Source organism: Aegilops tauschii, chromosome 6 (genome assembly GCF_002575655.3).
Source record: "Aegilops tauschii subsp. strangulata cultivar AL8/78 chromosome 6, Aet v6.0, whole genome shotgun sequence".
Classification (NCBI taxonomy): Eukaryota; Viridiplantae; Streptophyta; class Magnoliopsida; order Poales; family Poaceae; genus Aegilops; species Aegilops tauschii.
This window is the reverse complement of record NC_053040.3, coordinates 178987701-179014762: the sequence shown is the minus strand read 5'-3', so window position 1 is coordinate 179014762 and position 27062 is coordinate 178987701. Positions and strand designations below refer to the sequence as shown.

General features: G+C 44.3%; 1 pseudogene; it reads left to right on the top strand.

The window, feature by feature from the left end:
* Positions 1-1046: 1046 nt before the first annotated feature.
* Positions 1047-2215, top strand: LOC120967464 (putative ATP synthase protein YMF19; annotated as a pseudogene).
* The last annotated feature ends 24847 nt before the right edge of the window (positions 2216-27062 follow it).

The following is a 27062-nucleotide window of genomic DNA, read 5'->3' as shown; positions in this document are numbered from 1 at the left end:
ATTGAATGGCAGGCACAGTTCTTACTAGTTCTCTGCCCTACTTTTTTCAGTTGAAGACTATCAGGCCTGGAAATGGAAACTTTGGACCCGGGAGATGGTTTGATGTCTCGTACATAGCCAGCTCAGGGCGCTGCCCATAAGGGTCACTGTATGTAGGTTTTCAGCTCTAAGGTCCCCACTCATCACAATCGTTGGCCCTCATCCCGCATTGGAGCATAGCGTTAGTATCTTTCGGGGTATCAACAACATAGGCACCTGATCTATTTGAAGTTTAAACCACAAGGGAAGTTTTCACATAAGCTGCCTTTCTCCCGTTAAAAGGTGGGTACCTTTCCCTAAATCCTTCTCCCATGCATGCTATTCTCCTGTTCCCCCGAAGGGCGGTATCAATACGGCAACCCGAAAGCTCGTTATCAAAGTGGTCTCTTCTCAAAAGCTTATCTGCCAGATGAAAACAAGTTCGTAGTAACAGGTGGCTGTTGAGCTCCTAGTTTGACTATTGGTGCCAGACTAGAATGGAAGAATGCCCATAATACTGAAATGAAGAAGAATACCTCACTAATAAGAAATAGAGCAACACCCATTGTGCTTCCTTTCTTTTACTAGAGAGAGTAGTCCAAGCCTCTAAATATCTTGAGGGCTTTGTGTTGGATCTAATGGTTGAGCCTTTGTTCTTTGCAAGCCTTGCCTTTCTCTTTTTTGCTCTGTTGTGGAGTTCTTTGATGGTCTATCTTCGCACCTGGCGCTTCTGGCACTTTCTTCCTTCCACCTTCCTCTTGTACTCGACTCTTCCCCGATCACTCCCCAACAAAGGCTTGCTCCTCTTCGTCATAGTCCAAACTCTTTCTCGTGTGACTCTGGTGCTTTCTTGAGCAATGACTTGGGAGGGTTCCGGTCACCCCTACCCGGGCAGACAACCCCCCTCATTCACATCAGAAATGGCAAAGATTCCATTTTGGAAAGTAAGTCTCTTTTTGTATAGATATAAAATAGAAAAAGTACGGTTCGGAGTCTATTTTTCTTTCTTATTTGAAATCCAAATCGAAATGCCTCAACTTGATAAATTAACTTATTTCTCACAATTTTTCTGGTTATGTCTTCTCCTGTTTACTTTTTATATTCTCTTATTTAATAATAATAATGGAATACTTGGAATTAGTAGAATTCTCAAACTATGGAACCAACTGCTTTCGCGCCGGGGGGGGGGGGCGAGATCCAGAGCAAGGACCCTAAGAATCTGGAAGATATCTCGAGAAAAGGTTTTAGTACCGGTCTCTCATATATGTACTCCAGTTTATCCAAAGTATCCCAATGGTGTAAGACCGTCGACTATTTGGGAAAAAGGAGGAAAATCACTCTGATCTCTGATTTCGGAGAAATAATTGGCTCGCGAGGAATGGAGAGCCATATTCTCTATTTGATCTCGAAGTCCTCATATAACACTTCTTCCAGTCGGATCACTTGTTGGAAAAACATAATGCTCACACATGTTCCACACGGGCAAGGAAGCATAGTATTATGATGAAAATGAATGGAATACTCGGCAGAGTTGTCATATTCCTATTAATGATTGTGACAGCTTTTATAGGATAAGTACCACCTTGGGGTCAGATGAGCTTTTGGGGAGCAACAGTAATTACAAGCTTAGCTAGCGCCATGCCAGTAGTAGGAGCTACCATAGTGACTTGGCTTTGGGGTGGTTTCTCCATGGACAATGCCACCTTAAATTGTTTTTTTAGTCTCCATCATTTACTCGCCCTTGTTCTTCCTTTTGATTTAAACATTCTCCCCCCCGGGAGCAGAGGAGTTCTGGCAGGGGCAGCCCCCTTCTCTAAATCATGAAAAAGTGGAGAGTGATGATTCATCAACTGATGAATCAGGGAGTTCATCTGATGATTCATCAACTGATGAATCAGGGAGTTCATCTGATGATTCATCAACTGATGAATCAGGGAGTTCATCTGATGATTCATCAACTGATGAATCAGGGAGTTCATCTGATGATTCATCAACTGATGAATCGGATCTCGACATGGATTATGATGAGCTAACTGATGAATCAGGGAGTTCATCTGATGATTCATCAACTGATGAAGCAGGGAGTTCATCTGATCATTCATCAACTGATGAATCAGGGAGTTCATCTGATGATATGGACTGCTCTGAAGGAACACCCCCTGAAGGGAATGAAAGTCGTCTGATAATCTTTCTATAGGTTCCCCGAAGAGAATGGAAAAATCACAGAAACACTTTCTATATGTTCTGTTATTTCGAGATTCGAAGAAGCAAGCAAGTTTTTCATATAGTTGTTTTGTGTAATGATCTCTGTTCATGGAGATCACGAGGCCACTGATACCCCATGTGGATAGGTGGGATAGAAGAGTGGGCATGTGGGCTTCTATCAAAAGAGACCGCTATCGCTACGCTCATATACGTCAAGGAAAGGAAGGGAGCGAAAAGATACGTTAATGTTTCCACCTACTCTCTTTTATAGCACAGGGGTGAGTTAAGTATAGGGATGATCCACTCGTCGTAAATAGCGGCACGTTAGAACATTATCTACATGTTTCCTTTTCTTGCTTCATGGCATATGCCTATTGTAAAACATACCTACCGGGAGAAAAGTACCAGTTTGTGAACATGCCATTCCCTTTATTCGTGCACTCATTTACTAGATAGTTAGGAACCTTCTTTTGACTTGACCAGCTTACTTTACTAGTAGAGTAGTAGGCCTTTTCTTCTGAACGACCTTACAAAATGGATTAACTAGAAATGAATCGGTGTCATAAACGAATTTCGCTAACCGTAGTAGTAAGTAGCGTGACACCAAGCAATCGATCAAAACCAACTCAAGTTGTATGGAAGGTGGATGGTCGAATTACCCAACTGAAATGAAGAAAGCAATCCGCATAGCTGGAGTCCAGTTGGATAGTTCAGGCTACGGAAGAAGACATGATGCCATTTCTCTTATCGATACAGGAAAATGAGCTATTAGTAGAAACTACCTGGAATTGCCGTGAACCATCTGAGAGTAACCGCGCACCCGAGGTGTTCAAAGCCCCTTAGCAATGGGAACGGAATACTTTATTAATAGAGCATTTGTGAAAGGAAATTCCTAAAATGATGTATCATCGAAATGGTTCAGTTCAAAATGTTACCGCATCACCGGTAGGATTTCCAGCTTTCTCGATGGTAGGTTTAGGAATTTTTCTAGCGAAGGAAGGGACCAAGGAAGGAATTCGTAGGCCAGAACCTAAAGCAGGAGCTCATAACATATACGAATGGAAAGATTCCAGCTATTTTTTCCTACCCCAATAGTAAGTATCGGAAAAAGGCTCCTTCTCGAAAGAGATAGGCAGTCATCGCATTATCTACTTGATTATGATATGGATTTGGATCCAACGGATAATGCAAATAAAAAAATCAAGCCCGCCTATAAATGAAATAAATGAAAATGAAAGTTCAGTATGAACTGGTAGAGCGAGAGCAGCTAGTTTAGAAGGAAAAGAAAAAGGGCGCCTACTCAGTGGTAAGTTAGGTTATTCCTTTCTGGCTATCAGAAAAGAGTATGATCGAGGGTCCCATAAGGCAAAGGGAAGGTGCTCCCCCGACCTACTACCCTCGGAGAGATTCCTACAGTTTTCTTTTTAAAAATAATACATAGGTGGGAAAGTGGTATGAATATGGGGTTTGAAGTCGCCTAAAAGAACCTTTCTCATTCGCAAAGCTAAACAAAGTAGAGAAAAGGGGGTCATCCCATTGGCCAAACTGAGCATCAAGCCAGCCAAGAAGTCAAAGCGAAGGAGTGACTCGCATGAGTCAACACTTACTACTCAGGTCCGGTATATATATCTCAAATTCGAATATAGAAATGTTAATGTTATGATTTCGGTATTGTTGAAACTGGCTTTCACATGAATAACCCCTTTTGTTATTCTACGTGCACTCTTCCGTAAACTAAAACGGGCATTCCTACGCAAACTAATAGGCAATTTCTTACGTGAACCTATTTTTGGTATAGCTTTGCTAATCTTTGATGGCCATTTGTACTTGTGAAAAGAGATAGAGCCTCCTGGCGTGCCCTGGTGGGTTGTGCCCCCCTCGGGGCACCCCCCAGGTGCAACCAGGGCCCAATGCCTTCCTTCTGGCCCATAAAAATCATCATGGAGTTTCGTGGCATTTTGACTCCGTTTGATATTGATTTCCTGCGATGTAAAAAACATGGAAAAACAGCAACTGGCACTTGGCACTATGTCAATAGGTTAGTACCAAAAAATGATATAAAATGATTATTAAACATCCAAGATTGATAAATAAACAGCATGGAACAATCAAAAATTATAGATACGTTGGAGACGTATCAGTGCCCCGTTACGCCTTTGCCCCTGTCCATCCCCTGCAGGAAGAGGTCGAAGAAGCCGGAGGTGAGCACCGCTGGGATTCGGCGCCTCCCCAGGATTAGGACGGCGCCACTCCCCAGCAAGGAGGAAGAAACCGGAGGGCAGGCATGGATGGTGACGCTGCCGGAGGACCAGATGGGAGGCACGGAGTCACCGGCAAACACGACTCCTCGGAATGGTCGTCCTCGTTCTTGGCACGTCGTTCGTTGGCGCTGCCGTCCGCATCACTACCACCCGAAGACCTCGGCACGACCACCACGCCGGACAACATGCTCACTAAGCCCTTCCACAAAGAGCATGGTCGTCCCCAGGAGCCCTGGCATTGGAAGTTACCGCATGTCTTGAAGACGCGTGAGAAAGCAAGGAGCCTCCCTGATCAACGAGACGACCGCACCCAGGAGGAGCCAGATTCGCCCCCGTTAATAGTGAATCCTTCCTACGGCTCCTCCCCGATGCCGCCAGAAGAAGAAGAATGAGGAGCGGTCGACTACCCCGCGCCTTGCCCACTTCGAGCCGCAACATGGTGTTGGTCGCGTCCCCTCCCACTAAGGATAAGGCTACGGGCGACGCGGTGGTCCTGGCATCAGCGCCGCGCCGCCCGAACTTCCTCTCAGATCCATGGGAGACCCCGAGCAGAAGCCCGAGGGATGGCCCCGGGCTCTTCTCTTTGACATCACCAGAAGAAGCGGAGAAGAAGAAGAAGAGAAGTGCAGAGATGGATGACCCCGCCCTCCTCCGCCCCTCCCTTTTATAGGCCGGGCAGGGAAGGGCAGCTGCTCCATCAACGGGCGACCGTCGTCCTCCTCTGCCAATTCAAGGCGGGCGGACCCACCTCAAGATGCTCTCCCGCACCACGCGCCTCCATTACCTACCCCGCGTGATGCATGCAGCATATGTGGCTAAGGATAAGGGCGCGCTGTGGGAAGAGTAAATTGGTCGTTTCTACCGTGAGTTAATAGTCATTGACGGGCCATCACTGTCGCGGCTCCACCACTATTGGCTTTACACCACACGCGGGGAAATCGGAAACCGTCCCGAAATAAAGACTAATGAAGCAGCAATGGAAACCTCAATGGGCCAACCCCTTCAGCAATCTTGCATGTGCACTTATTAGGCCCTACCCCGACGATGCTCAGCAGTGCGTTCGGGGTAGGCTCGGGGCTTCTGTAGGTGCAACAAACCCTGGGTCTATTCCCCAACTATGCACAGGCACAAGATCAAGATTGAAGCACCAGCTTAAGTCAGGGACTGAAGAACCAAGAGATTTGAAGAACCAACATGCGGCTCAGGGGGACCAAGATCAAGCCAGAGCAGCGAGATATCTACAAGAGAAGGGCCTCCCTTGCTGGGCAGGCGAGCCCGGCAAGGGGCAAGGCCACCACCCGAAGCAAGCAACCAAGGTTCCCTGTAGAGCCTGCCGGGGCTCGCGGGGGGCTGAACCACCCCGCCAACCACTCAAACACGATTCACGTCGTCAATCAGTGCAGTGTCAAGCCACAAGGTGATTAAGTGGCAGCCATTTCCCCACAAAAGAAACCCACAGATGACACCCGTCCTGTGACGTGTCAAGGGAACAGGCACGGAGCTGGCAAGATAGCCCGGCAGGCCTTGTCGGGCAACCAGTGATGTGACACTAAGCGGGGCATTTAATGCACCCTGTCAGCCCGCAGAGTTAGGTATGATAGCACTGTTCGCTATCATATCAGTGGATAGTGACCACTTTGCCACTGTGGTGACCCCTTAATCTATAAAAGGAGGCCCATGGCACTCGTAGGGGGGTTGGAAGGATGATGAACCCAAGCCACCATATGCGTGTAGTCGCTGCGGCCCCGAGGCAAACCCTCCCGGGCAAGTGTACTACGCAACACCACACTCATTCCACCATCAATCCACCAAAGCAGGAGTAGGGTCTTACGCCTCGCGGCGGCCCGAACCTGGGTAATTTGCTCGTGTGCTCTCTGTCGTGATACCGTGCGCTGATCTGCTCTTTGTGCAATGCGACGTCCCCCCGACGAACCAGCAAGGGACCACTCGGTCCCATAGGTGGCCGCCGATATCCCGCGACAAGAAGAGACCCTAGAAGGTTCGGGAGAAAGCCAGAAGAGCCACGAGGGAGAGACAAGCCCTAGGGGCGCGCCCCCAGGCTAGTGGGGCCCTCGTGGCACCTCCAACCCTAATTCCACCTCTATAAATACTCAAATATTCCCCTGACATCAGAGAGCCACCCAAAATACTTTTTTCGCCGCCGCAAGTTTCTGTTCTCATGAGATCCCATTTGGAGGCCTCCGTCGGCACTCCGTCGGAGGGGGAATTGATCGCGGAGGGGCTCTACATCAACCTTGCTGCCCTTCCGATGATGCGTGAGTAGTTTACCATAGACCTACGGGTCCATAGTTAGTAGCTAGATGGCTTCTTCTCTCGCGATGTTCTTCATTATGTTCTCCTTGATGTTCTTGGAGTTCTATCCGATGTAATGACTTTTTGCGATGTGTTTGTTGGGATCTGATGAATTGTGAGTTTATGATCAGATTATCCATGAATATTATTTGAGTTTTCTCTGAAATCTTTTATGCATGATTGCTATAGCTTCGTATTTCTTCTCCGACTTATTGGTTTGGTTTGGCCAACTAGATTGATTTATCTTGCTTATGGGAAGAGGTGCTTGGTAATGGGTTCGATCTTACGGTGCTCAATCCCGTGACAGAAGGGGACATGACACATATGTATCGTTGCTATTAAGGGTAAAAAGATGGGTTTTACTCATACGTGAGTTTATCTTGTCTACATCATGTCATCTTGCTTAAGGCATTACTCCGTTCTTTATGAACTTAATACTCTAGATGCATGCTGGATAGCCATCGATGTGTGGTGTAATAGTAGTAGATGCAGGCAGGAGTCGGTCTACTCGGACGTGATGCCTATATATGATCATTGCCTTGGATATCGTCATGATTATTTCCTTTTCTATCAATTACCCAATAGTAATTTGTCTACCCACCGTATACTATTTTCTCGAGAGAAGCCTCTAGCGAAAACTATGGCCCCCGGGTCTAATTTTATCATATATTAAAATCCAAAAATACCTTGCTGCCATTTTTCTTTATTTATTTTAGTTTATATTTAGTGTGATCTATCTATCACCATACAATTTAATATTGCAATTAACCGCCAAGGGATTGAAAACCCCTTGTTTTCGTTGGGTGCAAGGATTTGTTATCTTGTGTGTAGGTACTGCTTACATAGTGTTGTGTGGTTCTCCTATTGGATTGATGAAAGTGCAACTAATCCCCAGGTGGATTTGGTAATTCATAACAACATATAGCTCATTGAACTAATATCCATTCAAGATAAGTATTTTAGGATGTTCAATGATTGGCATGGACTAGAGATGTGGACCCCTCAAAATGATAAGGACAAAGATTGGCAAAAGCTCAAGACTCTTCATTTCTATTTAAGTGATCCAATATCACATTGAGTCCATAGGAAAGCCAATACTATTAAAAGGGGATGAGGTGTTGCTTAATGGTCTACTTGCTCAAGTGCTTAGTGATGTTGCTCCAAAACCATCAGCCACTTTCTCCATCCGAATATGTCCAAACCTAAAATCCAAACTCAGCCCCACCGATTCTTTCTCCCGGTGCCACTGAGTTCATTTGACATAGTCACTGCCAGAAACCCTAACGATTCGGTCACACCGATATGGATCTCGGTCCCACCGCCTTGCAAATTCTTTGTGACTTGTTGAAATTATTTCAGTCCCACCAAAATGTTGCAATCTGTCTCATCGAGTTTGCTTGACAGATTCTCTGTTGCTTATTGCTTCACTTTGGTCCCACCGAGTTGATACAATCGGCGCCGCTGAGATGGTGTTTGCCCTAAGCCCTAGCACATCAGTCCCACTGAGTTGTTCCAGTCGGTCCCACCGAGATTCCAAACGTTCATATTTTTGAACAGATTGGTGCCACCGAGTTTCCTAATCGGTGCCACCGAGATGAGTCAAAAGTTTGTAACGGTCGGATTTTGTGTGGAGGCTATATATACCCTCCATCCCTTATTCTCATTGAGGAGAGCCATCAGAACGTGCCTACACTTTTACCATCCATTTTCTGTGAGAGAACCACCTACTCATGTGTTGAGATCAAGAAATTCCATTCCAACCCTCTGAACCTTGATTTGTAGCCTCCCCCAAGTTGCCTTCCACTCAGATCCCTCTTCCACCATAGCCAAATCTGTGTGTGTGAGAGAGAGAGAGTTGAGTGTTGGGGAGACTATCATTTGAAGCACAGGAGCAAGGAGTTCATCATCTACACACCATCTACCTTTTGGAGAGTGGTGTCTCCTAGATTGGTTAGGTGTCGCTTGGGAGCCTCCGTTGTGATGTGGAGTTGAACCAAGAAGTTTGCAAGGGAAAGAAGATCGCCTCTTCGTGAAGATCTACCCGAGTGAGGCAAGTCCTTAGTGGGGGATGGCCATGGTGGGATAGAAAAGGTTGCTTCTTCGTGGACCCTTCGTGGGTGGAGCCCTCCGTGGACTCAAGCAGCTGTTACCCTTCCTCGGTTGAAGTCTCCATCAATGTGGGCGTATGATAGCACCACCTATCGGAACCACGCCAAAAATCTTTGTGTCTCGGTTGTGTTTGCCTTCTCCAAACCCTTCCCTTTACCTTCATATGCAATGTTTTACTTTCCGCTACTATACTCTTAGAATTGCATGTGTTGGTTGATTGCTTGACTTGTGCTAATTGCTAAAATCTGCCCACAACTAAAATTGGGAAAAGGGTAGATTTTTATTTGGTCAAGTAGTCTAATCACCCCCCCCCCCCCTTCTCTAGACATACTTTCGATCCTAAAATTGATAACCTTGGTTCTTAACTAAGGGAAATACTTATCTCTACTTTACTACATCATCCTCTCCTCTTCGAGGAAAACCCAACACAGCTCACAAGTAGCACCATGCTAGATATAGAACCGCACATAAGGCATTACAATCTGGTCTTTATTGGCCTACTCTCTTCAAGGATGCACGTAAGTTTGTCTTATCTTGTGATGAATGTAAAAAAATTGGTAATATTGGTAGACGTCGGGAAATGCCTATGAATTATTCACTTGTTATTGAACCATTTGATGTTTGGGGATTTAATTATATGGGACCTTTTCCTTCCTCTAATGGGTATACACATATTTTAGTTGTTGTTGATTACATTAATATATGGGTAGAAGCTATTCCAACTAGTAGTTCTGATCATAACATTTCTATTAAAATGCTGAAAGAAGTTATTTTTCCAAGGTTTGGAGTCCCTAGATATTTAATGACTGATGGTGGTTCACATTTTATTCATGGTGCTTCCCGTAAACTTCTTGCTAAATATGATGTTAACCATAGAATTGCATCTCCTTATCATCCTCAGTCTAGTGGTCAAGTTAAATTAAGCAATAGAGAAATAAAGTTAATTTTTAAAATACCGTTAATAGATCTAGAAAGAATTGGTCTAAGAAACTGGATGATGCATTGTTGGCCTATAGAACTGCTTTTAAGAATCCTATGGGCATGTCTCCGTACAAAATGGTTTATGGAAAAGCATGTCATTTACCTCTTGAGTTAGAATATAAAGCATATTGGGCAATTAAAGAACTTCACTATGATTTCAAGCTTGCCGGTGAAAAGAGGTTATTTGATATTAGCTCGTTAGATGAGTGGAGAACCCAAGCATATGAAAATGCCAAGTTGTTTTTTTTAAAGATGGCATGATAAAAGAATTCAAAAACAGGAATTCAAAGTGGGTGAGTATGTTCTATTTTACAACTCTCATTTCAGATTCTTTGTAGGAAAACTTCTCTTTAAATGGAAGGACCATATATCATTAAAGAATTTTATCGTTCCGGAGCTATCAAGATCAACAACTCCAAAGGAACTAATCCGAGGGTGGTCAATAGATAAACAATTTAGCATTATATCTCAGGTACACCTATTAATGTTGAAAGTGACATTGTTCAAACTATGACACCGGAGATCACATAAGAGAGACCTTCCGGAACACTCCAGAATCCTGAAAAGGAATAGGTATGTGGTACGATAAGTAAACTGACTCCAAAAATTCCATAAAAATATTTTCTGCCCATTTTGGAATCACTGGTGCACGTTGGTGCTATACAAAAAGTTTTTAACCCCTTTCCGCGACGGCATTTGGAACCGTCGCCAAGTGAGTGTGGGCGATAGGGGGGCCCTTCCCACACGACCCAGAAATCGTCGGGGATAGGCCCTCCTGGGACATAGGCTGGGGCCGTGTGCGATCGGGCGAGGCATCGAAACCCAATCATTTCTGTAGGTATGTACATCCCACATGGTAATCCGAGAAAAACATTTCCGTAGGAATGTACATCCCACACGGTGAATCCCAGAAAAACATTTCCGTTCGTATGTATATCACACACAGTCAATCCAAGGAATACGTTTATGTTCTTATGTACATCCCACACTGTCAATCCAGGGAAAACGTTTCCGTTCGTATGTACATCCCACACAGTTTTATGTGTAGGCTCGTGTGTGAAAGGTCTAACTATCACACACGCTCTGCCTTGGTTAACTGTTTGCTTTCATTAACTACATCACACACGATTTGATGTAGAAAACTGTGTGGCATTGGGCTATCCATCACAAGCGCTTTTACTGCCAGAACCGTTTGCAAAGTTCCATGACCGCTTGTTCTCTTTTTATTTTTGCCTGTAATTTATTATTCGAATTGGAAATTTTGAAATATGAAACGTGCAATTCAAATTCTCAACACAATGGTTCAACAACGAATCCATAAATAAAATTGCCAGTACAATATGTTCAGTAATTATAGGATTAGGCAGCAATTAACTATGATGAACCAAAGTATTTAAAGGCGGTAAAGTGAAGAGACAAGTGTAAATCATTTTGACAACCGACGGTGTTGAAGAAGCGGAATGCCCATAATGTGCCTTCCTGCATGCCATAGGCACGAACCACTTTTGTCCAACCCCTTGTGACGATCGCCCGCCCATCCTTCAGCGCCTTCACGAAGACTTCTAGAGCATTATCATGGTAGCATGAATTATATACTTTAACCTTAGTTGCCTCCACTCCGGTCATGTAGTTTGCAAGGTAATCATCAGTAAATAGCTTTGGAAACCACTGAAAGGAGGAAAATATCAGATACTGAGGTCTAATAGAGTAACTTGTTGTGGGCAGGGGGGAAAAGGCAACACATTACTTACCATCCTAAAGTTCACTGTTGTCTTCGAGAAACAGTAAATAAAGAGCTTAATTCCAATCACCTGTTTCTTTCGCCTAACAATCTTTCTTAGTTTCCTCACTTGATGCTTGTTCATGAATATCTTTCCCTCAAAAAGAGCTTAATTCCAATCACCCGTTTCTTTCACCTAACAATCTTTCTTAGTTTCCTCACTTGATGCATGTTCATGAATATCTCATTGCTCCATACGCAGAAGGGATCGAAGCGTGGATCAGTACCGCTCATATATGTACCTACAAGCAACCAGTAAATGTTAGAAGCTAAACTGGGATTGCACAAATGATGTAAAATACAACTACCTATGTTCCTAGTCAAGTATTTTTTTTAGATTTCAATATGAACTACATACGGATGTATATAGAATTATAGATATAGTTTAGATTAGAATCTAGATTCACTCATTTTGCTCCTTATGTAGTCTATATTGGAATCTCTAAAAATACTTATATTTAGGAATAGATGGTGTATAAGACATGGGATGCAGCTAACCTCGACGGCAAACAACAGCATCGCCCATTGTAGCCCTGTGTAAGTACATGGAAAGCCAATGTTACCTACAACAGGGTTAACATCCACCAAAAATAGCAAATGGTAATAAAACGGCAGCATCTGTAGTGATATCTTCATTTCGAAAGAGTACCACGGTAGCAAAGGGACTGATTAAAAATGGATACAACTGTTAATTGCAACAGGCTTAACAACATCCTAATTCATGTTTTTTAAGTTTGTAGCCATTGAAATACAACTATTTAAAAATGGATACAACTGTTAATTGCAACAGGCTTAATGGCCATTGAAACCAGTACTGATAAAAATGCAATTGGCAGAGTTAAACATCACAGGGCAGGTGCTGCCAGAGCAGATAATGGCCCAGTTGTCTATAAAAAGGTAGGGAAAATAGCTAAAACGTGTTAGGCATGTTTACTACAACATGCTTAATACATCGACGTACAAAACATAGCCATTAATTGCAAATGGTATTGGTAAGATTGAACTGGTGAGTACATACTTGGTAAGGCCTGAGAGATAGTTGATGGGGCACTTCATCTTGGCCAGAGCCCACCCAAAGTCAGCGGCGGCAGAGGTGAGATATTCCTCCGGGTCGAAGCATGGATCAATGCCACTGACATGTGTATCTACAGGCAACCAGTAAATGGTAGAAGTTAAACTGCAATTGCACAAATGATGTGAAATACTGTAAGACATGGGATGCAGCTAATCTCGATGGCAAACAATAGCATCGGCCGTTATGACCCTGCGTAAGTACATGGACAAGCATGTTAAGTACAACAGGGTTAGCATCCACCAAAAATAGCAAATGGGCAGCAACTCTAGTATATCTTCATTGCGGAGAGTAGCATGGTAGCACATGGACAGATTAAAAAATGGATACAACCGTTAATTGCAACAGGCTTAACAGCATCCTAAGTCATGTTTTGTAAGAATGTAGCCATTCAAATACAACTATTTAAAAATGGATTCAACTGTTAATTGCAACAGGCTTAATAGACATTGAAACCGGTACTGATAAAAATGCAATGGGCATAGTTAAACATCACAAGGCAGGTGCTGCCAGAGCAGAGAATGGCCCAGATGTCTATAAAAAGGTAGGGAAAGTAGCAAAAACGTGTTAGGCATGTTTAGTAGAACATGCTTAATACATCGACCGTACAGAACATAGCCATTAATTGCAACTGGTATTGGTAAGATTGAACTGGTGAGTACATACTTGGTAAGTCCTGAGAGGTAGTTGCTGGGGCACTTCATCTTGGCCAGAGCCCGCCCAAAGTCAGCGACGGCGGAGGCGAGCTGTTCCTCCGGGTCGAAGCGTGGATCAGTACCAGTGACATGTGTACCTACAGGCAACCAGTAAATGGTAGAAGTTAAACTGCAATTGCACAAATTATGTGAAATACTGTAAGAATGGGATGCAGCTCACCTCGACGGCAAACAAAACCATCGGCCGTTATGACCCTACGTAAGTACATGGACATGCATGTTAAGTACAACAGGGTTAGCATCCACTAAAAATAGCAAATGGTAGCATCTCTAGTGATATCCTGAGTCATGTATTGTAAGTTTGTTGCTGGTATTGGTGAAATTGAGCTGGACACGGTAATATTTGAACATCACACAGTGTGCGGTACTGAAATAAACAAGGCACGAAGATGCTTAATACATCAACCGTACAAATCATAGCCGTTGCAAGTGGTATTGGTAAGATTTAGCTGGTCAGATCTTACCTGTTAAGTCCTGGGGGACTTCATCTGGGCCAGAGCCTGCACCATGTCGGCGGCGGCGGCGGAGGCGAGGTGTTCCTCCGGGTCAACATGCACAGCGGCCATCGCGCCATGGACCGCCATCAGCTCCTGGCGGGGGGGGGGGGGTTGGAGGCATGAGGATGTTTCGCAGGCGCCATTTAAGCAATCAGGCCGGGGACGTGATAGAGATCGGTGGGTTACTTGACTGGATCCGAGCAGAACGTAGATGTGGTTGAAGCTGTGGTTGCGGTAGCGGCGGTTTGAGATGCCGGTAGGGGGAGGCGCGAGGGGGATACTGAGGGTGGGGATGTGGTTGGAGGAATAAATTCTAAAATCGCGCGCCTAATGAAAATTTCACTGCGAAACTTGAAACTTGGGTGGGGAAAATACACAACATAGACGAAGCGCGTAAAATACTCGTGTGTGAGAAAAAAGAAAGTTGGTAGATCTCGTCTCCAAAAAATTGTACACGTGTACTTGATTTTTTTGGTCACTGGTACGCCTGGTTTATTAGGAAACATCACACAGGTAACTGACTTATGGGTCATTAACGCAAAAAAACGCAGATGGGTACGGCATAGAAACCGTGTATTTTTTGATCTTCTAATGATTAATGCAAAAAAACGCACACGGGCACACATGCTAATCAACGCTCAAAGCCCTCAAAGGATGCTCTTACCGACATTGTATGTTAATACTACAAACTTAAAGTACTACTGGTAATTTGCTCTAATACTACAAACTTATACTACTTCTCACATGCTGCCATCGGGGCATGCTGGCCAGACGTCGGCATTCTCCTTCCCGGCCTTGTAGGCGGCAGCCCACCGTGCTTCGATTTCCGCCAAGCTCTCCTCAACACGGCGTGCAGCCTCTTTTTTCTTGTGATGGCAGGACTCTCTTTTCTTGACTGCTTTCTACCTTTTCCGCTCCTTCTGTGCGGCTTTGGCCGCCTCTAGATCCACCACCCATTCGGCCATGGCAGCCTCAAAGTCCGCCCATGTAACTGTCTGGCCGCCAGCGGCGATGAACTCGGCGCGGCGACATGCCATCACTTCCTTACCATGTGTGCGGTCGTGGGCGGCGAGGAACGCGGCGCGGCGGGATGTCATCGCTTCCTTACCATTTACTGTGCGCCGCGGTGCCATGGACGGCGCCTGGAGAGAGCTCTGGGACGGAGGGGCCGGGCAGCCGTACAGTGCGGTGGTATTCAAGAGCTCAACGGCAAACGACAACAGAAATTTGGCTTCCCTTACAATTTTGCTCATTCATTATCGCACACGGTTCATCTCCGTCGCTTCCGGAAACAGTGTGCGCTGAGCCTATTGTGTGTTGCGTTATGATTGGCCGGAACCCCAGCCACGCAGATCGCACGTGTGCACCGTAGGATGCATCGCGATCGAACGGCAATCCACGTCCCTCACATCACACCCGTGCACCTGTAGCTGGATTGGATTTATATGCGCTAAATGCCTAGAAAATGCACATGATCCCCTAAATATGGTAAATGAGCCCGAAAAAATGCCAAATTTGAACACGATGATTTGCAGGGTGTATGTTCGTCGTAGAAAAAAACTCCAGGGCAAAGAACGAAGAAAATTTGGATTCCCCTTCAATCTTGGGGATTTCCCTCTCGAAAGCATCGAACTTCCTCGGTGATGGTTCGATTTATGAAGGGCATGCATGACGACATAAGACAAACCTTCTCAAATTTTTACCAGGGCAAGGTGAGGTCATACAATGGCACCATGCCAGGCGTCATGTTTTTTAAGCATTTATTTCATTTTTTCTATAGTTGAAAACACAACAAACAAACATTTGTGGTTGACTATTGCCACACATTTCATCCAAATATCTGTCCATTCCTTGTAAAAGGCATGAGAATTTACTAAATGGCACGAGCATGGTTTCCTAGGCTGTTCTTGTGGACCCTTTCATGCGCCGATTATTTGAACTTGAATTATGCGCATTAATGCCTAGGAAATGCACATAATCCCCTAAATATGGCAAATGAACACGGAAAAGTGCCAAATTTGAACACGGTGATTTGCAGGTTGTATGTTCATCGTAGTAAAAAACTCGTGGACAAAAGACAAAGGAAATTTGGACCCCCCCCTTCAATCTTGGTGATTTCCCCCTCGAAACCATGAAACTTCCTCGGTGATGGTTCAATTTATGAAAGGCGCGCATCACGACATAAGGAAAACATTCTCCTATTTTTACCAGGGCATGGTGTAGCGACCCGACCTCAAACGGTCAAGTCTCTGTGCTTCAGTGTCATCCCTGAATCGGTAATGCTAACACACATAGTACTCGAAGGATTTATAACAGAGTAGCAATCACACACTTATTACATCGAATGTCTCAAAAGAGAACTTATTACAGTAAATATGGCTTAAGGCCATCTAAATAAGATAACAGCGGAAGACTTGGAAGATAAGTGAGTCCATCAACTCCAACGGCATAGCTGAGATGCACAACAACGACCTATCGCACCTTTACTCGTCGTCTAAAAAGTCTGCAACATAATACGTTGCAGCCCGAAAACGGGTCAGCACATGGAATATGCTGGCAATATAACACAGTAGAGCAAGAACAGAAATAATGCTATCACTATATGCATATATGGCTGGTGGAGGCTCTATGGTTATATGGTTTTTGCGAAAAGCCAATTTTTCCCTACAACAAAGGAATATATTTTATTTAACTATCATGGTGGTTGAACAACATTGAGAATGTACCTCCAACTCAATCCCAATTAAAAGTAATTATCAACCCAACAAATTAAATTAGAGTGATGAGATACATATGATAATCCAAGTACTAGATACTCAAGATGTCCATAACCGGGGACACGGGTAACCATGATTAGATTGTACACTCTACAGAGGTTTGCGCACTTTTCCACACAAGACTCGATCTCCTCCGTTGGATTTCTCACACTTCATGGTGTTTGAGAAACGGATGACCGAGGCACAGTCTTTCAGAAGCATTAACTATAACCCCGGGTAGACAGTACCAACCTACATCCCTCTACATCTGCTAGCCTACCACTGGAAGAGGTCATGCAACTTACTCAAATATGCTAGAGCCCATAATAGCTTGTGGCTGCACACGGAAGTTTCTAGCATGAAATATCTTGGATCCCTTTGAGCCTGGGTGGCGGACCGTTGGATTATCACACGGGTACTCCGGGATATCCTACGACAACACTAGATTCTCCAGGTGCCCAAACAAGCAATCCACCCAGATGTGTATTAAAGTTGCCACCTTAAGTTGAACCATTAAATAATCATCCCACATATGTCATGGATTCACTCACCCAAACCACGTCTACGAGCATAGCATAGCAGTATAAGCATAACCTAGAAGTAACTCCCAAAGGTTTGATAGTAAACATGGCAATAGGTTCTACCTCATCAACTACTTCCCAATACCCACAAGTTAATCACATCCTAATCATGCAGTGTTTGAGGTTTGGAACTAATGCATAAAAATTGGGTATGAAAAGAGTATGATCAATGTGTTACTTGCCTTGCTGACGATCCGCAAAACCTAGTGACTCGTAGTAGCACGCTTCGCACTCCGGGATTCTATCGCAAACAAACAATAGCATACATAAGCAATCAAGCAAAGATGCACGAGTAAAACTCAAATAAGAAGACCGGATCTGAAACTCAACTGAAAAGATTCGATTTGCAAAAAGAATCAAATCAAACAAAGCAACGAAACTCAAACTACGAAAGAAACAAGATCCGATTACTAATCTAGACTAAAGTCAAATTTTACAGTACCAAAATCTTGTTCAAGTTGGTTAAACAGAAACAGAACTTTGAGACGAAGATCTAGGCGCTTGAATCACCTGATTCCGATAAACGAGTGAAAAGATAAACTAAAACGAAAATCGGGTCAGAAATCGCGATCAAAAATAATCGTGAAAAACCATGGAAAAAGAAGTACTGACGAACATGCTAATGAACGAACGTTTGCTGTCTCCAGCTAATGCGTGAACGGCGTTCGTTAAAACGAACGTACAGACGAACGTCCACTAAATAACTCAACCGAAAAAAAACTGAACCGATCTATAAAAAAATGGATCTAGGGTTTTTACCAAAAAACCGAACCGGCGAAGAAAACCAGCAGCGGCGGCGAACTCCGGCGAGCGGCGCGGCACGGTGGCGTGGCGGCGCAGCGGCGGGGCGCCCGAGGAGCGCGGCGGCGCGGCGACGAGGCGGCAGCAGCAGCGCGCGGCGGCGGCGGCTAGTGCAGCGGCGGCGGCTGGTGCGGCGGTGGCGCTAGGGCGGCGGCGGCTTAGGGTTTCGGGCGGGGCGCTGGGCTGCTGGGGTCGGGCCTCCCGGCTTATAAAGGCCGGCCGGCCAGGAGTCCTAGGCAGACACGGCCCGGTTAGGCGGTAACTTTTTTAAAAAATATTCCAACGAGCAGAAAAATGAAGAAACGAAATACTAAACGGACTCTAAAAATCCTGAAATAAATTTTCCCCGTCCTCTAAAAATCTACCGGACAAGGTGAACATTTATTTAGGACTCTAATGCAATTTTGAAAAACGCATATTTTTCTAATTCGAATAAAATAGCAATAAAATCCAAATAAAAATGTTTATTTGTTTTTAAATATTTTTTCTCTAATATTTCATTATTTTGGGGAAGTCATATTATCCCCTCTCATATATTTTGATATGAAATATTTTCGGAGAGAAAAATAATTAAAACAAATGACCCTTGTTTCAATATTTGATAGAATTCAAATATGAAAACGGTGAAATCCCCAACTCTCTCCAAGGGTCCTTGAGTTGCTTAGAATTTCGAGGATCGCGAAACGAAATGCAATAAAATATGACATGCATGTATGACCTATGTATGACATTCCAAATTGAAAATTTGGGATGTTACAAACCTACCCCCCTTAAGATGAATCTCATCCTCGAGATTCGGATTGGCTAGAAAATAGGTGTGGGTGGTCTTTCCGTAGATCATCCTCTCGTTCCCAGGTGGCTTCATCCTCGGTATGGTGGCTCCACTGAACCTTGCAAAACTTGATAACCTTGCTGCATGTAACTCGGCTGGCAAACTCGAGAATCTTAACCGGTTTCTCCTCATAGGTCAGATCACTGTCCAACTAAATTGCTTCCAGGGGTACTGTATCTCTGAGCGGTATATCGGCCATCTCTGCATGGCACTTCTTCAACTGGGATACATGGAACACATCATGAACTCCTGACAATCCTTCAGGTAATTCCAACTTGTAGGCTACCTCTCCCATGCGTTCCAAGACACGGTACGGTCCTACAAATCTCGGGGCTAACTTTCCCTTAACACCAAAACGTTTAACTCCTCGAAGAGGTGATACGCGAAGATATGCTATGTCTCCGGTCTCATAGACTACCTCCTTGTGTTTCGAGTCTGCATAACTCTTCTGCCTGGACTGAGCTACCTTCAGTCGGTCTCGAATTAGCTTAACCTTCTCATCAGACTCTTTGATCAAGTCTGGTCCAAACAAATGACGGTCTCCTACTTCATCCCACATCAATGGCGTTCGGCATCTTCTCCCATACAGGGCTTCGAAAGGTGCCATCTTCAAACTGGCCTGGTAGCTGTTGTTGTATGAAAACTCCGCGTACGGCAAATTGTCATCCCAACTAGGTCCATAATCTAGTGCACAAGCTCTCAACATGTCCTCTAGAATCTGATTGACTCTCTCGGTCCGTCCGTCTATCTGCGGATGAAAGGTTGTGCTAAACTCTAGCCTGGTCCCCAAAGTCTGGTGCAGCTGATGCCAAAACTTTGAAGTAAAGTGTGTTCCTCTATCTGATACGATGGTCCTTGGAACTCCGTGTAGACATACGATCCTGGTCATATATATCTTGGCCAACTTTGCACTTGTATAGGTGGTTTTCACTGGGATAAAGTGGGCCACTTTGGTCAAACGATCCACTACTACCCAGATGGAATCATATCTTGATCGGGTCCTGGGCAATCCGGTGATGAAATCCATGCCAAGCTTGTCCCACTTCCATTCGGGTATCGGCATAGGCTGCAGTAGTCCTGGTGGCTTCTGATGTTCTGCCTTTACTCACTGACATACATCACATATAGCTACATACTCGGCAATATCCTTCTTCATACCAGTCCACCAGAAACGGTCCTTCAAATCCAAATACATCTTGGTGTTTCCGGGGTGTATCGAGTATGGCGAGTCATGGGCCTCCTGAAGTATCAACTTCCTGATCTCTGCGTTGTTGGGCACATAAACGCGGTCCTCAAACCATAAGGTGTCGTGCTCAGCCTCACAAAAACCTTTGGCCTTTCCTTTGCTCATTCTCTCCTTTATCTCTGCAATTTCTTTGTCATCCTTCTGAGCTTCTCGAATCTTTCCCAACAATGTAGACTGAACTTCCATTGCTACAACAAAACCTCTAGGAACAATCTCCAAACGAAGTTCCCTGAGATCCTCGGGAACTAAACGCAAATGCTCCTTGTGCTCCTCTTCATTCTTCGAGTATACCATTATATCATCAATGAACACCACCACAAACTTATCCAAGAATTCCATGAACACCTTATTCATCATACTCATGAAATAGGCAGGGGCGTTAGTCAGTCCAAAAGACATAACCGTATACTCATATAACCCGTACCTAGTGGTGAATGCTGTTTTTGGTATATCCTTTTCTTGAATCTTCAGCTGGTGATATCCTGATCGCAGATCGATCTTTGAAAACACTTTAGCTCCTTGCAGCTGGTCAAACAAATCATTGATCATCGGCAGTGGGTACTTGTTCTTGATCGTCACTTCATTCAATGCACGATAATCAACAACCATTCTTAAAAATCCATCCTTCTTCTCAACCAAAAGCACTAGGGCTCCCCACGGTGATGAGCTTCGTCGGATGTAACCTTTCTCCAACAACTCCTTAATCTGCTTCTTAATCTCCTCCGGATCATTTGCAGGCATCTGGTTTGGACTCTTTGATATCGGTCCGGTGCCTGGCAACAGTTCTATCAAGAACTCGATGTCCCGATCTGGCGGCATGCCTGGTAATTCCTCTGGAAATACATCTGGGTAATCCTTCACAACAGGCACTTCCTCTTGAACAACTCCTGAGAGGGAATTTACTTGGGTTCTCCTTGACGAATGCCTGGATACATACTTGATCCTTTTTCCCTCCGGGGTGGTGATTAGAATTGACTTACTAGCACAATCAATGCTTCCTCCATACTTCGACATCCAGTCCATGCCTAATATCACATCCAATCCTTGTGACTCCAAAATTATTAGGTCTGATGGGAAAACATGGCTACCAATGGTTAAGGGTATCCGGTCGCACCATCGGCTGGCCATATACTCTGCTCCAGGTGAACTTACTAACATGGGTGTCCTAAGGGCTTGGGTTCGCAACTTAAACTTATCCACGAATCCCCATGATATGTATGAATGAGATGCACCGGTATCGAAAAGAACAAGAGCGGTAAAAGACTTAACCAAAAACTTACCGATAATTGCGTCTGGCTGCTCTTCAACCTCCTCCACGTTAATGAGGTTCACTTGTCCTTTGTTGAATGGATTGGGCTTCTTCCCAGCGCTCCCATTACCATTTCCATTCTTCGCTTCAGGGCACTCTGTGGCATAGTGTCTAGTCTTCCTGCACTTGAAGCAAGTAATGTGACTTAGGTCTCTCTTGGCGAGTGTGGCTGGATTGGAGCGGTTCTGATTGTTGCCTGCTCCGTTCCCATTCTTGGAACCATTGTGGTTATGCGAACTTCCTCCATTGTGGGTATGACCTCCATGGTTATGGGTAAATCCTCCCGACTTCGGGGTTAAACAAGGCTTCTGCTGAGCTCCTGAGTTGTACCTTCCTTGCCCATACTACCTCTTGCGGCTCTCAATCTGCTGCTGCTTCCCTTCCATCATAAGAGCCTTGTCTACCAGCTCCTGGTAGTTGTTGAATGTTGCCACCGTCAACTGCATGCTCATCTCGTCATTCAGCCCTTCCATAAACTTCTCCTGCTTCGCGGCATCTGTGGCCACATCATCCGGGGCATAACCTGACAGCTTACTAAACTCCTCTACGTACTGAGCCACAGTACGATTTCCTTGGCGCAAGTTGCGAAACTCGCGCTTCTTCATGCTCATAGCTCCAGCTGAGACATGGGATGTGCGAAATGCTTGCTGAAACTGATCCCAAGTAATATTGGCTATAGGGAAACTCCCTTCCAATCTTGCGTAACCAGTCATCCGCAACTATTGGCTCAGTGCTACTAGAAAACACCGGCGGCTGCAACCTCAGAAAACGGGCTAAGTTGTCAACTGGAGGTGGTGGTGGCGGGTTGTTGTTGTTGCCTTGGTTCTGGACTAGTATTTGCATCAAGGCATTCTGCTGCTGAATCAACTGGGAGATCTCCGGTGGGAAGACAAATCCGGTGTCACGTCTCGGAGGCATCTGATGGGTTTAGAGGGGAGAGATTAGAATAGAAATGAGGTCTAGTGAGAAAACACTACCCATATGCACATGAGACAAACACAATCATATCACTCAATCAAGCAAGCAAGGACATACAATCGGTCTAGAACTATCGTTAAAAGTGCTCAGACTAGTACTATATACATGGGAAAAGACTACTAATCATATGGTGGTCATCTAGGAATTTTGATCGGTGGAAGACTCCATGATATCCGCTCCAGCTTCGTCTTCACAATCATCCTCACTACCATCAGGGTCGGAGTCGGTGTCGTCGATGATGATCTAGTCTTCAGAACGAATTTCCTTGGGTTCGTCGTCTTCTCCTCCTGGCGCAGGGTCTCCCATGAAAACTCCGATCTTCTTTATCAGGTCGTCATTCTTCTCCAATAGTATTGTGATTTCCTCCTCATATCCATCGCATGTAGACTTGAGTTCCTCTTCTAGCTCCGTGATCCTGGTCATCGCCTTCTTTAGATCCATCATGCCTGCGCACATCTGATTCTCCTGGCGTCGAATGTGCTGGTTTAAATCCTGGATGAAAGCTGCAATGGACCTGTCCTTCCTGGTGCTGATCATCTCCCATTGCTCATCTTGGAGCCCACATATCTGGTAGATAGTATCCTTGAGATCCTTGTGCTAAACTTCGCCGATGCGTCCCATGGTGATGTGGGCTGCCATGCACTTTTCTAGACTCCAGGTGGGTGCATCAAAGGAAAACTCTATGGGCTCCGTAACTGGCGTGAATGTCCTTCCTGGAACTTGAACTCGAATCATCCAGCGCTCCTCTTCTGGTAAAGTGGTGGTGTAGGTCCCAGTGAAGCTTGGTATTCCGATGTTCAGGTACCTAGTGACTTCCTTCAAGTGTCATCCAAAGGGTGTGTCTTTGTCCGGTTGTGCAAACTTGTTCCTCGAATCCGCCATCCTAAGGAGTAGAAAATGGAGAGGAGTCAGAAATGAGTAGAGAACAGTGACCTATGGCTTATCTTAGTGGTCGTGTCCTACATCAGCGTGTGCTCTGATACCATCTTGTAGCGACCCGACCTCAAACGGTCAAGTCTCTGTGCTTCAGTGTCATCCCTGGATCGGTAATGCTGACACACACAGTACTCGAAGGATTTATAACAGAGTAGCAATCACACACTTATTACATCAAATGTCTCAAAAGAGAACTTATTGCAGTAAATATGGCTAAGACCATCTAAATAAGATAACAGCGGAAGACTTGCAAGATAAGTGAGTCCATCAACTCCAACGGCATAGCTGAGATGCACAATAACGACGTATCGCACCTTTACTCGCCGTCTAAAAAGTCTGCAACATAATACGTTGTAGCCCGAAAATGGGTCAGCACATGGAATATGCTGGCAATATAACACAGTGGAGCAAGAACAGAAATAATGCTATCACTATATGCATATATGGCTGGTGGAGGCTCTATGGTTATATGGTTTTTGCGAAAAGCCAATTTTTTCCTACAACAAAGGAATATATTTTATTTAACTATCATGGTGGTTGAACAACATTGAGAAGGTACCTCCAACTCAATCCCAATTAAAAGTAATTATCAACCCAACAAATTAAATTAGAGTGATGAGATGCATATGATAATCCAAGTACTAGATACTCAAGATGTCCATAACCGGGGACACGGCTAACCATGATTAGATTGTACACTCTGCAGAGGTTTGCGCACTTTTCCCCACAAGATTCGATCTCCTCCGTTGGATTTCTCGCACTTCATGGTGTTTGAGAAAAGGATGACCGAGACACAGTCTTTCAGAAGCATTAACTGTAACCCCGGGTAGACAGTACCAACCTACATCCCTCTACATCTGCTAGCCTACCACTGGAAGAGGTCATGCAACTTACTCAAATATGCTAGAGCCCATAATAGCTTGTGGCTGCACACGGAAGTTTCTAGCATGAAATATCTCAGATCCCTTTGAGCCTGGGTGGCGGACCGTAGGATTATCACACGGGTACTCCGGGATATCCTAGGACAACACTGGATTCTCCAGGTGTCCAAACAAGCAATCCACCCAGATGTGTATTAAAGTTGCCACCTTAAGTTGAACCATTAAATAATCATCTCACATCTATCATGGATTCACTCACCCAAACCACGTCTACGAGCATAGCATAGCAGTATAAGCATAACGTAGAAGTAACTCTCAAAGGTTTGATAGTAAACAGGGCAATAGGTTCTACCTCATCAACTACTTCCCAATACCCACAAGTTAATCACATCCTAATCATGCAGTGTTTGAGGTTTGGAACTAATGCATAAAAACTGGGTATGAAAAGAGTATGATCAATGTGTTACTTGCCTTGCTGACAATCCACAAAACCTAGTGACTCGTAGTAGCATGCTTCGCACTCCGGGAATTCTATCGCAAACAAACAATAGCATACATAAGCAATCAAGCAAAGATGCATGAGTAATACTCAAATAAGAAGATCAAATCTGAAACTCAACTGAAAAGATTCGATTTGCAAAAAGAATCAAATCAAACGAAGCAACGAAACTCAAACTACGAAAGAAACGAGATCCGATTACTAATCTGGACTAAAGTAAAATTTTACAGTACCAAAATCTTCTTCAAGTTGGTTAAACAGAAAGAGAACTTCGAGACGAAGATCTAGGTGCTTGAATCGCCTGATTCCGATAAACGAGCGAAAAGATAAACTAAAACGAAAATCGGGTCAGAAATCGCGATCGAAAATAATCGCGAAAAACCCTGGAAAAGGAAAAACTGACGAACAGGCTAATGAACGAACGTTCGATGTATGCGGCTAATGGGTGAACGGCGTTCGTTAAAACGAACGTACGGACGAACGTCCGCTAAATAACTAAACCGAAAAAAACCGAACCGATCTATAAAAAATGGATCTAGGGTTTTTACCGGAAAACAGAACCGGCGAAGAAAACCAGCGGCAGCGGCGAACTCCGGCGAGTGGAACGGGCGGCGGCGGGGCGGCGGCAGCAGCGCGATGGGGCGCTGGGCTGCTGGGGTCGGGCCTCCCCACTTATAAAGGACGGCCGGGCCAGGAGTCCTAGGCGGACACGGCCCGGTTAGGCGGTAACTTTTTTTAAAAAAATATTCTGACGCGCAAAAAAAATGAAGAAAAGAAATACTAAACGGACTCCAAAAATCCTGAAATAGATTTTCCCCGTCCTCTAAAAATCTACCGGACAAGGTGAACATTTATTTAGGACTCTAATGCAATTTTGAAAAACGCATATTTTTCCTAATTCGAATAAAATAGCAATAAAATCCAAATAAAATTGTTTATTTGTTTTTAAATATTTTTCCTCTAATATTTCATTATTTTGGGGAAGTCATATTATCCCCTCTCATATATTTTGATATGAAATATTTTTGGAGAGAAAAATAATTAAAACAAATGACCCTTGTTTCAATATTTGATAGAATTCAAATATGAAAACGGTGAAATCCCCAACTCTCTCCGAGGGTCCTTGAGTTGCTTAGAATTTCGAGGATCGCGAAACGAAATGAAATAAAATATGATATGCATGTATGACCTATGTATAACATTCCAAATTGAAAATTTGGGATGTTACACATGGTGAGGCCTACCATGGCACCACGCCAGGTGTCATGTTTTCCAACCATGTGTTTCATTTTTTGTATAGTTGTTAACCCAGTAAACGACGCATTTATGGTTGACTATTGCCACACATTTCCTTGAAATATCTGCCCATTCCTTGTAAAAGGCATGAGAATGTAATAAATAACACGAGCATGGTTTTTTAGACCGTTCTTGTGCACCTTTTCATGCACCGATTGTTCAAATTTGAATTATGTCCATTAATGCCTAGAAAATGCACATAATCCCCTAAATATGGTAAATGAGCCCGGGAAAATGTCAAATTTGAACACGTTGCATTTGAGGCGGTATGTTGATCGTTGGAAAAAAACTGAATGACAAACTAGGAAGGAAATTTGGTTCTCCTTCAATCTTGGGGATTTCCCTCTCGAAAGCCTGGAACTTCCTCGGTGATGGTTCGATTTATGAAGGGCGTGCATGATGACATAAGCCAAACCTTCTCAAATTTTTACCAGGGAATGGTGAGGTCATACCATGGCACCATGCCAGGCGTCATGTTTTTAAGCATTTATTTCATTTTTTCTATAGTTGAAAACACAACAAACATTTGTGGTTGACTATTGCCACACATTTCATCGAAATATCTGTCCATTATTCCTTGTAAAAGGCATGAGAATTTACTAAATGGCATGAGCATGGTTTTCCAGGCCATTCTTTTGGACCCTTTCATGCATCGATTGTTTGAACTTGAATTATGTGCATTAATGCCTAGGAAATGCACATAATCCCCTAAATATGGCAAATGAACCCGGAAAAGTGCCAAATTTGAACACGGTGATTTGTAGGTTGTATGTTCATCATAGAAAAAACTCGTGGACAAAGGACAAAGGAAATTTGGATCCCCGTTCAATCTTAGTGATTCCCCCTCGAAACCATGAAACTTCCTCGGTGATGGTTCGTTTTATGAAAGGCGTGCATGACGACATTTTTACCAGGACACGGTGAGGTCATACCATGGCACCACACCAGGCGTCATGTTTTCCAAGCATGTACTTCATTTTTGAATAGTTTTTAAC